Source organism: Cydia pomonella, chromosome 17 (genome assembly GCF_033807575.1).
Source record: "Cydia pomonella isolate Wapato2018A chromosome 17, ilCydPomo1, whole genome shotgun sequence".
Lineage (NCBI taxonomy): Eukaryota > Metazoa > Arthropoda > Insecta > Lepidoptera > Tortricidae > Cydia > Cydia pomonella.
In genome coordinates, this window is record NC_084719.1 from 3,367,176 (window position 1) to 3,382,139 (window position 14,964).

The 14,964-nt window shown below is 34.9% G+C and overlaps 1 long non-coding RNA gene across 1 annotated transcript in view; it reads right to left on the reverse strand.

Moving 5' to 3' along the window:
• Positions 1–6,580, reverse strand: part of LOC133526890 (uncharacterized) — a 202,138-nt gene extending 195,558 nt beyond the window's left edge. Inside the window, exon 1 of the long non-coding RNA XR_009800785.1 lies at positions 6,480–6,580. This is a non-coding gene — a long non-coding RNA (uncharacterized LOC133526890). The remainder of the gene's footprint in view (positions 1–6,479) is intronic.
• Between the last annotated feature and the right edge of the window lie 8,384 nt (positions 6,581–14,964).

Sequence of the window (14,964 nt, forward strand, 5' to 3'; positions counted from 1 at the left end):
GCAATTTAAACTATTTCGCGCATGTCACGCATCCGTTGTTTTTTTTTACTCAGAGACAAACTAGAGTCGGGCCAACTGCCATATCGTTCGACATCAAGTAACGAGCGAATTTTTTAGCAACTAACACTTCATTTCGAGTAAAACGTCATCTCGCTCGACTGATATTAGAATAGAGTCCCAATCAAATTTCTTTGTTTCTCAGAGGTGTTCTAAATTTGAATGTAATTATCAGTTATTGATAAAGTAAAATATAAATTACGATGTAGGTACTTATAGATACAAGTTTGTTAATATAGACCGTTAGTTTATCGTTTCTGAATATAAGTATGGGTAGGTTATGATATATGTGGATGTTGATAAAATATATTACATATATACCTAGATTATTTTTATTGTCTAAGAGTCAACTGTTTAACGGATTTATATGCATGAGAGAATATTCTATTTGTCTAAGTATTGCTATCGTCATAAACCTTAATATGTATGTATGTATATACTTTATTGTACATAGAAATAAAAACACGAAAAACACAGTTACAGAGTAAATTAAATACAACAAAGGCGAACTTATCCCTGTATGGGATCTCTTCCAGTTAACCTTTGAGAAAATGTGTAAAACACTAGACCCAACTCATAGTGTTGTGTTCCTGTCGGTGACTAAGGTTACCAGAGCTCAACGAGGGGGGGCGGGGTTACGGTCGGCAACGCGCATGTAACTCCTCTGGAGTTGCAGGCGTACATAGGCTACGGAGACTGCTTACCATCAGGCGGGCCGTATGCTTGTTTGCCACCGCCGTAGTATAAAAAAAAAAAAACAGAAGTAACGGGAATGAATGACAAATACAAACAAATTGTACAATCACTGAAATTAATGAAATGCACGTTTTGAATACACATTGATACAAATATACATAGATAGAATAATAACCATAAAATAATGCATATATATATATATATATATATATATATTATTAATTTCAGTGATTGTACAATTTGTTTGTATTTGTCATTCATTCCCGTTACTTCTGTTTTTTTTTATATACTACGTCGGTGGCAAACAAGCATATATATATATATATATATGTATGCATTATGTATTCCATTATGTGAAATGTACCTTTCATTCGCTAATTTTACTCTTGTCTTTCAAAAGACGATACATCCCAAAAGCTTGTTTCAACCGTTAGCAATGTAAATAAACATTTTCATGCTAATGCAGACAAAACGTAGGACGGCGATGAATAATATATGTCCCGGAAACAAAGCGGCTCGTTCGAGAATTACCGCGCTTATTAACGGCAAGGGAAACTTGGTCACCGTTGGGACAAGGTCCCGTGGGACGTTTGAGAGTCCCTGGAAAACCCGGCCAAATTTCACCTTCTCATGCAAATGGAGTTTAATTCTCATTTTAAAACTACGGGTTGGATTGTAATGAAACTTTGCACATATAATGATATGAGGTATATCGAGTCCTGGAATTTTTATTTTATATAACTCCAGTTTATGAAACAAACGATTTAGAGCAAAAACAAGCTTTGTATGAAAAAAGTAAGTTCGCTGTATTTTTTTAACTATGACATCTGAAGCTACATAAACTAATTACAGGACTAGATATACCTTATCCTATTGTAAGTACAAAGTTTGTTGCTTAAAAATGAGAGCGTAACTATTTTGTACAGTGCTTGTTGGGGATCTGACTACAAAGAGAAGACAGAGAGAAAACACCCATGACTCAGGAATAAAATATCTATGCTCATCACACAAATAAATGCCCTTACCGGGATTTGAACCCAGGACCATCGGCTTCATAGGCAGGGCCAGACCGAGCATCAAGTCGCAACAGTTCGCTGCAGTTCTGAATGTCAACTTTATACTGCTACAGTTTTCTTCCGAATGTCACCTACAATCTACTCCTGCGCCTGTAGCACGATCGCATTTTCATCACTTGTCACTATGCCTGTCACTTTCTAACAAGTGTATAAGTGCGAAAGTGAAAGGTATACAAGTGATAAAAATGCTACCGTGCTGCAGCCGCTGGACGGATAAAAGTTTCTTCTTAATTTCATAAAATTTAATATCGTTTTAGCTCCAATATAGTCTTATATTGAGAATACTCTGGTGACGTGAACTCTTTTAGTTCGTCTGGTATTTCTCGAAAGATGGTGCAATAAAAATGGGGCTGCTTTTTATAAAGACGTTTTTATTGAACAGAATAATAACGACGAACCTGACACAGATAAAAATCTTAATTTACTTTAAAAGACCCAGCACCTACTTAATCTTTCTGGGTTAGCCCATTGCTTGACTAGAAAACAATGTCTAAATAAAGTCCGCCATTTGTAAATTCGCCTTTGTAAATATATCTTGTGTTATACTTATATCTCTCGCTGTGTTATTGTGTACAAAAAAGCGTTTTCTGCTACGACTACAAAATGATTCGAATTATTCGATATACAAATATCGTATTTAACTCTCATAATATGACGTCCGAAAAATCGCGGGAAACTTCAGGATGAAAATAACCCAGGACCGGGATAAGTGGCGTACAAAGAGAGGCCTATGGCCTATGCTCAGCAGTGGGCGTCTGGAGGCTAGAATTATGATGATTATATTTATTACGCTCTTTCTACGGTTTTTTTTTTTTTTTTTTTTTATTTAAGGTTTACCAACAGATACAACACTACAAAAAATACAGATAAAAACCCAAAAATACATAAAAATATATTTAAAACTAAAATAAAATAATAAAAAATATCATTTATTTTCAGGCATCTAAGCCCCATAGATACATACGTCACATACTAACATACATACAATAATAATAATAACCACAACTCACGGGTTGTTAGTCACTCGCGCGACATGTGTTGGAGACTTAAATCGACCGGGATGTGGATCGTGATTACCTTTTACGCCCACACAACACAACTTCTACAGAACTTAGACACCCATCCGCTATCTTCAGTTACTCGTGAATAAGATGCTACTGCGTTGAAATATCGGGAGTTCGAAAACAATACAAAAGGTAATCACGGTCCATATCCCGGTCGATTTAAGTGTAGTAAAACTAACCGTGAATAATGAAAAACGATTATGTTTTGGAGAGCCTAGGTCTTCATTATCAATCACTGCATGTAAGTAGCAGCGGTGACGTTAGCCGCGTGTCACGTACACCGAGTGCTTGAAAGTGGATACTTAGGCTCTCCAGAAATAGGTGGACAAACATAGGTACCTACATAAAATCTTGCAAAATTATTGTTTTTACAAATAATTTCAAACAGGATGTGTATTATATGCGAATATTGCGATGCTACTATTCTATCTTTAAGTCTGTTTGAAACGTTTTAAAGATGGTAACTAGCATAGTTACCATTTTCAGTGCTCGATGTCGAGAGAGGTATCCTGGCATGTAAAGGTGCATGGCTCTGGTGTGCACCTGAAATTTAAAATTGTTATGTAAAATGTTAATATTACCATTAAGTAACTGTATATTTTGTTGTATACAATATAATGAAGCGCTGGTGGCCTAGCGGTAAGAGCGTGCGACTTGCAATCCGGAAGTCGCGGGTACAAACCCCGGCTCGTACCAATGAGTTTTTCGGAACTTATGTATGAAATATCATTTGATATTTACCAGTCGCTTTTGGAACCGATGGGAGTCGCTTTCGTAAAAACTAGTGCCTACGCCAAATCTAGGGATTAGTTGTCAAGCGGACCCCAGGTTCTCATGAGCCGTGGGAATATGCCGGAAACGCGAGGAAGAAGAGATTTAATATAATTAACCTTCAATCAATGTTTCTATACGAAATTTCAATATCTCATATAGCATAGTATTGATAGAGTTTCTTGTTAGATATTTATACTAACCATAAACTACCAAACAAACAATTAACAAACTAAGGAGAACAAATCCAATATTTTTGTACTATTATTATATAGAAATTACTAATCTACCACATCATAATTTATCAGTAATAATATCATTGTAATATGATAACAAACGAAAGCCTCAATAACGTTCGCGCGGTAATGCCACCGGCGTGTAATATACACTTGATTTTTGTATGCAAAAGACACAGAAAGACCCACAGGTATATTTTATCGCGAAAACAATGTAAATATATTGTTATTTTGGCATATTTATAAGAATGGTCACTTATCACGAATGGTCTCTCCAGTGACCAAAAATACATGAGTTAATCCGTAAAATTAGATTAAGATTAACGATATATGAAGTCAAGTTTTTCTCCAGGCGATAGGTAGTATAGCAGTTAGCAAAGCTCTAGACTTGGCTCTCATACAGAATAGTTTCCGTCCATGGCATAGTTGAGAGCAGTTAAAACAGCACGCCGCAATAGCAGAAGTTTGGGGATCGTCGGGCGCCTGTTATTGCAAGTGCGAACAGATACCCGCTCCTGGCCCACGGCAGTTGGACAGTTAAAAGTGGGGTATAACTAACAGTAAGAAAATAAAGTACAATATAAGATTACAGTTAACTAGCGACGTTTATTACCATACGTATGTGAAATTTAAAAGGTATCATATCGTCCAAGCTGACTCTGTGTGGCATTTGCAATGTGAAAAAGGGGAAATGTTGTTTTATCAATATTTAGAACAACGACATTTGGAACGAGATCTAACTACAACATTTGGAACAAGAATTGCACTTTTGTCTCAGGCGATGCCTCTTGGAACAATTGTTCTTTGGCTTATAGTAAACTGATCGGTCTCATTGTTAACAGACAATACCTTCAGGCCTTCAAATATCTACTACCTCCATCCTCTACAAAATTTTATAATGACTCTTTCACTTTTCGAGCTGTCGTGGCTGCTGGAACAGAACTATAAAACCCTACTGAAAAATCATTACTTGTCTCTTTCTTAATGTGCCGCTGTGTTAGATTGTGTATGTATATTTAGATATGAATCTAATATTTATTTATTTTAATATTGGTATGTATTGATATATGTATATGTTTATTTAAATTGTAAATGTACTGTCTGCTTAATGTTTGTGTAATTTTCCTATTCCTCAAATTAATTCGTGCACTACCTGTTATAAAAACATAGTTCTTTATATCCTGCTATCCTAAGGTTGTCTGGAAGAGATCGCTTACAGCTATAATACCGCCTGTTGCTCCTTCTTCTCTCTGCTCTCTTCTTTACATTGTAAATCTGTTTTTGAATTTGTTTTCTTTGTGGTGCAATAAAGAATATTTACTCACAATTTATAAATCTAAAGTTAGAGATTTGAGAACTAAAAACAATTGCTTTTCGAATTAGATATTAACAAACTTGTTTGTTGAAAAGGTACCTACTGTATTTATACTAACGAATATACCTTAACATGCCTCAAAAAATAAATTCTATGTTCACTGCTGACGTCTCTACAAGTAGTTAGCTTTGGCCGTACTGTTCCCAACGCCGCCACTGCGCCCACCATCTGTCGGTCGTTTAATTAAACTCAACCAGTCGCAATTAAATGCTTATATTTTGCAGATGATCGCAGTTCCAAGTTCCAGTCCGGTTGTTCCGGCTTTAGTTTAAATTACACTACTTTCGAAGACATACAATGGCTGAAATCTTGGTTACCACCGAACACTGAAGTTCAACGAAGCGATGTTGGTGTTAATTTGAGAATAACATCCTATCCCTGTTAATATTACTATTTTAAATAAGTAATATTGTCTGTCTATCTTGCGCTTAAACCACTTATCCAACTTAGACAAAATTTGATATGGAGATATTTAGTATGAGCCTCGGGGATTTTTCATCACAAAAAAAAAATTAACGGTGTGTGTGAAGACGCCAATGCATATTGGACTAATAATGTAGAAATTATAGCACATAATATAATAAATATATTTTAAAATTCAAAAATCTAAAATTTATGCTGCAAGTTGCCCTCAAGGGCTCTTTTATAAGTTAATACATTTACAGTAATATAGTGATATAGTGATATGAAAAATACATAATAAATGCAACAGCCAATACCTGGGTAAACATTTCATTGTAATAATCTTAAAAATAAATAATTACTACAATATGACAGAGATATAGTGTGTATTTAATAATACATCAAAATTGGAGATATAAAAGGTCCCCGATGTCAGAGTACTAATACTTATTAAAGGTGTAAATTCTGTCCAAGTTGTTAAATGAAATTTATTTGAAATAAATCGCTTCAAGACTATTAAGCTAACAGTTTTATAGACTAACCCCCTTATTCATAAACGTCTACTAAAGTTGACAAGCCGCCAATAATCGTTGGTCCCTTTCCGACGTATTGGTATGATGGAAAGGGACAAACGATTATTAGCGGCTTGTCAACTGTAGTAGACGTTTATGAATAAGAGGGTAATGCTACAACATACACAACTATATATCCAATAAGTCAAGTATATAATATTCTTGTAGGTAGAAGTAGAGATCTCCTTTGCCTACATGTGAGACGTAATTTTTTTTTATTATTATTATACTACGTCGGTGGCAAACAAGCATACGGCCCGCCTGATGGTAAGCAGCCTCCGTAGCCTATGTACGCCTGCAACTCCAGAGGAGTTACATGCGCGTTGCCGACCCTAAACCCGCCCCCCCCTCATTGAGCTCTGGCAACCTTACTCACCGGCAGGAACACAACACTATGAGTAGGGTCTAGTGTTATTTGGCTGCTGTTTTCTGTAAGGTGGAGGTACTTCTCCAGTTGGGCTCTGCTCTAGATCTGGAATGACATCCTCTGGCTATGCCCTACCACACAAAGCGAGATGACATTCACAATGCCCATACCTCTCTTTTGGACGTAGTTTAAGGACGTACCCGGGTCCAGGGGTCAATATGACTTAGTATAAAAATAAGAACATTAAATAGATTCTTATTTAAAAGCCGTTATTTTGACAAAGTGGTTCAAATAGCCCGGTCTTCCCTAATTAAACATTAAACTCCCGTTCCATTTTAGAAAACCGTTTCGAAAAAAGGCAATTTATCTCTGATTACCTTCTTATAATACCGCCTAAACAAAAGCTAAACGAAATCTTAAAGAGGCCAATTTTAACCAACAATACGTTTAACCCTTTAGGGCGGAAAAAGCGTAATTCAATTATGAATATAAAGCTCAGCTTTCCCGTAACGTTCAAGGGGCTTTGGGAGCTTCTAGTGAGGAATGCACTTAAGCTTTTAACGGCGGACTTACTCCTTAACCTTTTTGATATCGAGCTTTTGGGTTCCGTCGAATGGCAAAGAAGTTTTCTAGATTAATCATGTCTGTCCTTGAATTTGTTAAGCGTTACGGGCAATTTGCTTAGAAACTATAATATCTACATGTGCTATTTTATCTAACCTAAATTCAATGAAGACTATTTAAAGATTGTTATGTTTATATTTTTAAGTTGACTTGTGAACTCGTGTTGTGTTCTAAAAAAGAAAAAGGCCTAGAATTGAAATGGCGCCCGCGAAATAAAAATGTTGAATTAAATCTATTGTAAGGACCGTTTTTTTTTTTCATTAAAAAACTCCTCATTCTGGGCGAAATGAATACGAACATAAATAAATATTAAAAAATATAAAATAAAATAAATAAATATTATAGGGACATTCTTAAATAAATTGACTAAGTCCCACGTTAAGCCAAGAAGGCTTGTGTTGTGAGTACACAGACAACAATATATATAATATAGAAATACTTTAATATGTAGAAGACTCAAGCACAAATATCTGTGCTCATCACAAAATAAATGACATTACCGGGATTCGAACCCAGGACCATCAGCTTCATAGGCAGGGTCACTACCCACTAACCCAGACCGGTCGTCAAAAGAAAACTAGTTACTAAAAATGTTACGAAAGTATGGTAACTATTTCCGTGTAATTTTGGTAACTCAGATTTTTAGGGCATACGGTGAAATTGCGAATATATTGCATGGAATAGGGAACTCTGTCTATCCATCAAATTTTGTAGAGATCTAAGAAAAAAAATGACAGACAGAAGATGAGAAATCATGTATGTATGTATGTATATACTTTATTGTACATAGAAATAAAAACACAAACAACACAGTTACAGAGTAAATTAAATACAACAAAGGCGAACTTATCCCTGTATGGGATCTCTTCCAGTTAACCTTTGAGGAAATCAGTAAAACAGAAGTAACGGTGAATGAATGACAAACACAAATAAAAGTGTACAATCACTGAAATTAATGAAATGCACGTTTTGAATACACATTGATACAAATATACGTAGATAGAAAAATAACCATAAAATAATGCTTACATTTATATATAAATAAAAATAAATAAATATAAATAGATATGAATTCGAACCAGAAAAGTAAAGGAAATTAAAAAAGTAGAAGTACTCAATGGAACTAGGAAATCAATAGGGAGAATTACTGCAAAGATCTGCTACCAGAGAACAGCACTATCACATCACATCAACCATAGAGTAACATATCCATACTAAGCGTTGAACAGTTTTTAAGAAGTTTTGACTATGACATTGATGCATCAAGGCGGTTCGGAATGAGCTCCCTGCCGAGGTTTTCCCGAGGCAGAGTTGGGCGTAATCAATTACTTTTGGAATTAAATTACACATTACATTACAGTAATCATGATTCCTTAGTGATCGATTCCTTTGGTAATCTAAATTACTGTATTCAATCCCGCCGATTACTTGCGTAATTGATTCCTTCGGAATTGAATATATCTAACTACAAGTGTAATCGTGATTCCTCGGTAATCAATTACTCGAGTAATCTGATTACGTAATATTATCCAGACTAAATTACAATTACTTAATGTCAAAATAATTTCCTTCGTTTTTATCCCAGAAGACAAATACATTTTATGTGTGAAACTCTATAATTACTGTAAAATAATGATTATTTTGAAATCCAAGATGGCGGCCGTGCACTACGTGATAAAAATCGTCATGGATATCGTTTTATAGGTTTTCAGGAGTGCACATTTCGAAAATGATGACCATTTTGTAATCCAAGATGGCGCCCATGCAGTATCTCATAAAAGTCGACATGGAAGTCGTTTTGTAGGTTTTAGGGAGTGGAGATTTCGAAAAATTATGCCCATTTTGGAATCCAAGATGGCGGCCATGCAGTATGCCATAAAAATCGTCATGGATGTCGTTTTATAGGTTTTAGGGAATACAGATTTCGAAAATGATGGCCATTTTGGATTTCAAATGGGCATAATTTTTGAAATCTGCACACCGGATACAAATAAGATGCATCTATATAGTAAATCGAAATATACTTTACGTCTGTAGTCAGAAATATAGCTTTATGTATAACAAAATATATTTTGAACTAATCTGAAAGGAATCAAGTAATCCATTCCTGTAATAACGAATCTACACTGGTTCCCAATTACTAGTAATTTTAATATTCCAACAGATGATTCCTGATTCCTCAAATGTAATTGTACTTAGTAATCAGCTAGTCAGATTACAAAGTAATCTGGGAACCGGTAATCAGATTCCAAAAGTAATTTCGAGTAATCATGAAATCAGGAATCAATTACGAAATGCCCATCTCTGTCCCGAGGGTATACAGTATGGGGTTCTTCAAAAAAGGTGTACAGGTTTTTAAAGGGTCGGCAGGGAGTTGCATGCCTCCATAGGCTACGGTGACTGCTTACCATCAGGCGGGCCGTATACTTGTTTGCCACCGACGTGGTATTAAAAAAAAAATGTTTTCAAGATAAATGTCTTTTCTCTGAGCAAAACCATTAGTTTAGCACTCCAGCATACATTTTCATATAGTGTTAAGTCAATAGTTTTGCTCACTGTACATATTTTATATAAGACGCATTTCTTAAAAATGTATAGGTACAAAACCCTTTATTTCGCTAGATCTGAAACGTACTTGGACAGATATTAATGCGCTCAGAGATCGTTTATCCCTGTTACGAAGGATCCGTTTATTAGGAATTACTTTAACGGATGGGTCGTGTATTATATGGTTTATTATCTACTTCTACATATAATTTTTTTGCTGCCGACGTTCGCTCGTTAAGTGAAATTTTATTCTTAGCGTAGTATTGAACAAAAAAAGGCACGTTGAAGTGCATAGTATGAATTTTTTACCTACCGCGGTATTCGAATTGAATTTTTTTTAAGGTTTTGATGATAGGAGACATTGCTTGTACTAGTTGGTGTGCCCGAGACACATTTGCGAGTCGTGTCAAGACACAGATTATCATCTTCCTCGCGTTTTCCAGGCATTTTTGCCATGAGTCATAGGAGACAGGGGTAGGTGATTGGCGGAATTTCACTTCATTTTGCAATGCACCAATGGTAAGAGATCTTCATGATTCAAAATAAGATCGAAACCATAACGAGTTATTACCTCAGAATCGGGAGGGAACACAAATAGTAAAATCTAAATGGGTGAATATCCCAAGCAATAAAATTTGATGGCAAGGCTGAAAACGCTGGTGCAGAAAGTCAAAATAGTCATATACTATTTTTTTTTTTGGAAACATCTCTTAGCTATCGACCTCGGGCAATAACTAATATTAAAATATTAAATAGTTAAATCATTGAAAAAAAATAAAGGCCCAATTTTTCATTCAGGTGGGTTGTCCGGAACCCAGTTATTCTTGTTTAATGCCGCATAACTCTAAAACTATACAAGATATCAAATTAGTTTTTAGTTCACTATAATACCATATCAATAAAGAACCCTTTAAAATATTACTTGCTTACTAACTCTTTAATAAACCCCCTTATTATGCGTAAAGAAATTTGTCCGGCAAAATAATCCTTATTACCGCGGACAAATTTCATCGACGTTTATTGGCTAAGTTTGACTTTTTTGTTTCATATTTGTTATTTTTCAAATATTTACAGATCGTGTATTTTGTACTTGTGAGTTTAAATGTCGCGATAGTTAATGAATGTGGGATTTAGTTATTTTTTTATAATTTTATTTCACCTCGGTTTATCATTCCACCAATTTCATTCCGGTGATTTCGGTGCAGTAAAATGGCTTTAATACCCACCAGAATGAAAATAACACCGGAATGATATCAAAAGTAGGTGGAGTTTTATATTATTCCCTTGCATACTTATCATTCACGTGCGAGTATTTTTTTTCATTCCGGTGGAAAAATGTCATTTAGGTGGAGTGTTATATCATTCCTGTGTATACTTATCATTCACGTGCGAGTCATTTTTTTTAATCTCCGATAATTCTCAAAAGGCTTAAGATATCAAGTGCTCTGTAAGAGGCTTATCAAAAAACAGTCTAAGGTGTCGATTGACATTAAAAGAACATCGAAGAAACGTAAATAAAGAATTACACCGGAATGACACAAAAAACTAGTACTGTTGAAATTGACCCAAATACCGCTGCTGAGGGCCTACCGCGAACCACGTTCGACGTGTTGCCTCCCTGTCACACTTATATACGAATTTCCAAGAATGACAGAAAGGCAACACATCGAACGTGGTTCGCGCTAGGCCTTCGGGTCCCGAGAGTTCTATTCTAAATTTAAAATTATGAACAAAACAAAAACGTTCATTTGTTCACTTCCGGTCAGTGGACAAAGGTAATTCTATACGCGTGTATTATAAATTACTACGCTTTTTGTACTTAAACAATAAAAAGTCTTCTAAAATTGGGACAGAAACAATCTGCGTATAAAAACGAGTGAAAAACGTAACGAACAAATTAGAAATGTTAAAACAGTCTGACATGACAGGGAAACTGATAACAAGTACGAATACTAGGTCAAAATACTTTGTGATAATACCAAGTATTCAAAACTGTCAATTTTTAATTTCATAAGATTTTGTACAATTCATTTAAAATACTCGGCGCTGAGCGGTTATTTATTCGTTCCTCTCGCTGTGGAGACTTCGGGGTGCTGGTGCGCTGAGGGTAAGGCCTTCCTCCGGGATCTGGGTCGTCGCCTGCTAGATAGGGGCCTTGACCCCCGCTCTGGGTTTTTCCTGATGCAAAGGCTATTCATCGCAATCCAACGCGGCAATGCAGCGAGCGTGATGGGCACCTTTGCATCGGCGACGGCCCGGTAGCCAATAGGTAGGTAGTTTTTTTATACATATTTAGTATATATTTATATTTAAGTTCTTATATTTTTAGGTTTAGTTTTTAATTAATTTTATGTTTAGATATATTTTAGGATGTATCTTCTTTGTTTTTGTTATATTATGTAATTTGTCTTGTTTTTGTTTACGAATAGTTGGATAAACAATATATCTATTTTAAAATGAGATCTTAAATATATATATTTTATTTATAGATACAATGTCACAAAAGGAGGGACAGACTCTAATTAAAATTACATTAAGTACCTAATTGTTAATATTTTGCTATGTGTGCAGCGATAAATACACGGTGAAATATTAACCACCAGCCATACTCTGCATAGTGACTTTATAGGCCATACTGAACAACTTTTATCAACTTTTATTATTGGAACAAAACAGTCGCGAAAAAAAATTGGCTATTGCATACATTCCGGTGATGCCGCTGATTTCTATGGGACAGGCATTTTTTTTTGCGATTTCGGTATTGGTCCTTTAATAAAAGTTGTTCAATATGACCTACAAAGTCACTACGCAGAGTATGGTTGGTGGTTAAAATTTCACTCTGTATACATCAAAAACAAACTCCTTTAAAAATTGATTTGTAAACTTAATACATTTCTAGTTAAATGTTTATCACATATGGTTAAATTATTCTCTCAGGCTTTGGTCTCGGATTTCAAGGGGTTACCTACATCAATAAAACATTTTCTTCGATAAAATGATAATATCAATCGAGCGACAAATATTGTCAACATCACATTTGAGGTTTACCTGATACCTTTATATGCACGTCAGAGTCTGACCAAGCCAAGTTTTGCATTTGCAATTATAACGTGTGGTAATATCATGATTTGCAATAATAATGTGTCGCAATATCATCATTTGCAACAATAACGTGTGGCAATATCATCATTTACAATAATAACGTGTGGCAATATCGTCATTTGCAATAATAACGTGTGGAAATATCATCATTTACAATAATAACGTGTGGAATTATTATCATTTGCAATAATAACGCGTGGAAATATCCTCATTTACAATAATAACGTGTGGCAATATCGTCATTTGCAATAATGACGTGTGGCAATATTATCATTAACAATGATAACGTGTAGCAATATCGTCATTTGCAATAACAACGTGTGGCAATATCGTCATTTGCAATAATAACGTGTGAAAATATCATCATTTGCAATAATAACGTGTGGAAATATCATCAGTAATTTCAAATTGACGTTTATATTGATATTCCCTCACTTTGTTCTGTTCAGGTTAGTGCAAAGTCAGTTAAGACTACACCAATTAAAATAATGTTACCGATCCCAAATAATACCAAGTAACTGTTCCGAGGAAAAATACTAGCAACACCCTCGAAACAATTAATATGCCAGTGCCGTAAGCAGAGGATGGCATTACTCAAATACTTGGAGTGACGCGCAGTTAATCCTGGACACTTTTACGGAATTATTTTTGAAATTGTTCGAAAAATTAGGCGACCATTTTTAACTTGGAGTTGTAACTGTTTTAGTTTTAGTTTATTTATCTCTCATTACAATGTTCTTAATTAATGTAAAAGAATACATAAGCAATTACTTATCGTCACGTCACGTGATCGTTGGATAAAAAAAAATTAATAATTTAATTAAAATATCTCAGTTAAGGGGGTAGTTATATGCAATGGTATATAAATCTATCACAATACCTATATTCGCTATTTCCAAAATAATTAAATAATAAATCATACAATGTCAAATGAAAAATAAAAATTGAAATAAACAACTTAAAAATATAAAATATTAACAATTTACATTGTATACATGTAATAGGTGAGATATTCTTTTACTGAGTAGAGTGATTCCTTTACTAAAAAGATTCTTAGTTTGCGTCTGAATGGTATATCATATGTCTCATGTTCTATGTCGTTGAGTAGGTGTTCGTAGAAAGTCAGACCTATTATACATGGCAGTGTTGGCTGAACGTTAATTATAATTGAAAATATTGAACGTAACGGACGGTTACAGTTTACGGTTCAATTTGTAATGGTTAGTTTTCAATATTTTCAATTCTAATTAACGATCGGCCAACACTGATACGTGGGTTTCTTGCATGCAATGCTGTGCGACGTGAAACAGTCCGAAGTTTTCCCGTGCTCCAGAGAGAGTCTGTGGTGAGAGGAGGAGGAGGAGAGTCTGTGTTTCCGCATGAGTACAATCTGGGTCTCTCTTCAAGGCTACGGTAAATAGGTATCTCATAGGTAAGCGTGCTCCACCGTGGACCGCATCAGCACTCACCATCAGGTGAGATCGTGGTCAAACGCTTGCCTATAGTTATAAAAAAAAAAAAAAAAAACAAATTATATACAGTCTTCTTATCGTCTAGGAGTAGGGTTATCTTAAAAGTGAAATCATGTGTGACAAAACTGGATTAGGGCCGATCGTAAAATTAGACCTTGCAACATTGTGGGAATCACGTACAGGGCTTCTCGCCTAATTAGTTATGATAAAAAGCGAAAGTTGCTCAATCTGTCTTGACAATGTAATAAAATATATGAAATATTATACACCGTGGGCTGATAGAACCCGACAGATTTTAAAGGTATATTCTTGACCGCATTTAGAGACTAAAATGTCATACAAAGTTTCCTGAAATCGGTCTTGTTTTAGAGATAATGTCAATTTTTGTAAAAAATTGTTTCTGTAATAACTTAGTGAAAAGCGCATTTTTGGCTGCAACGCTGCCACTATGTGACCTGGTTTAGATATACTTGTTGGCAGACATAAAAGTTTTATAAGAAACTCGCAATTTTTAGTGTAAATAAAAAAAAACTTAAGTTATTCGTTGCAACTAATTAGTTTTTTTTTCGCCAAGATGTAAGAAGAAATAAAGTGTCGTATGAA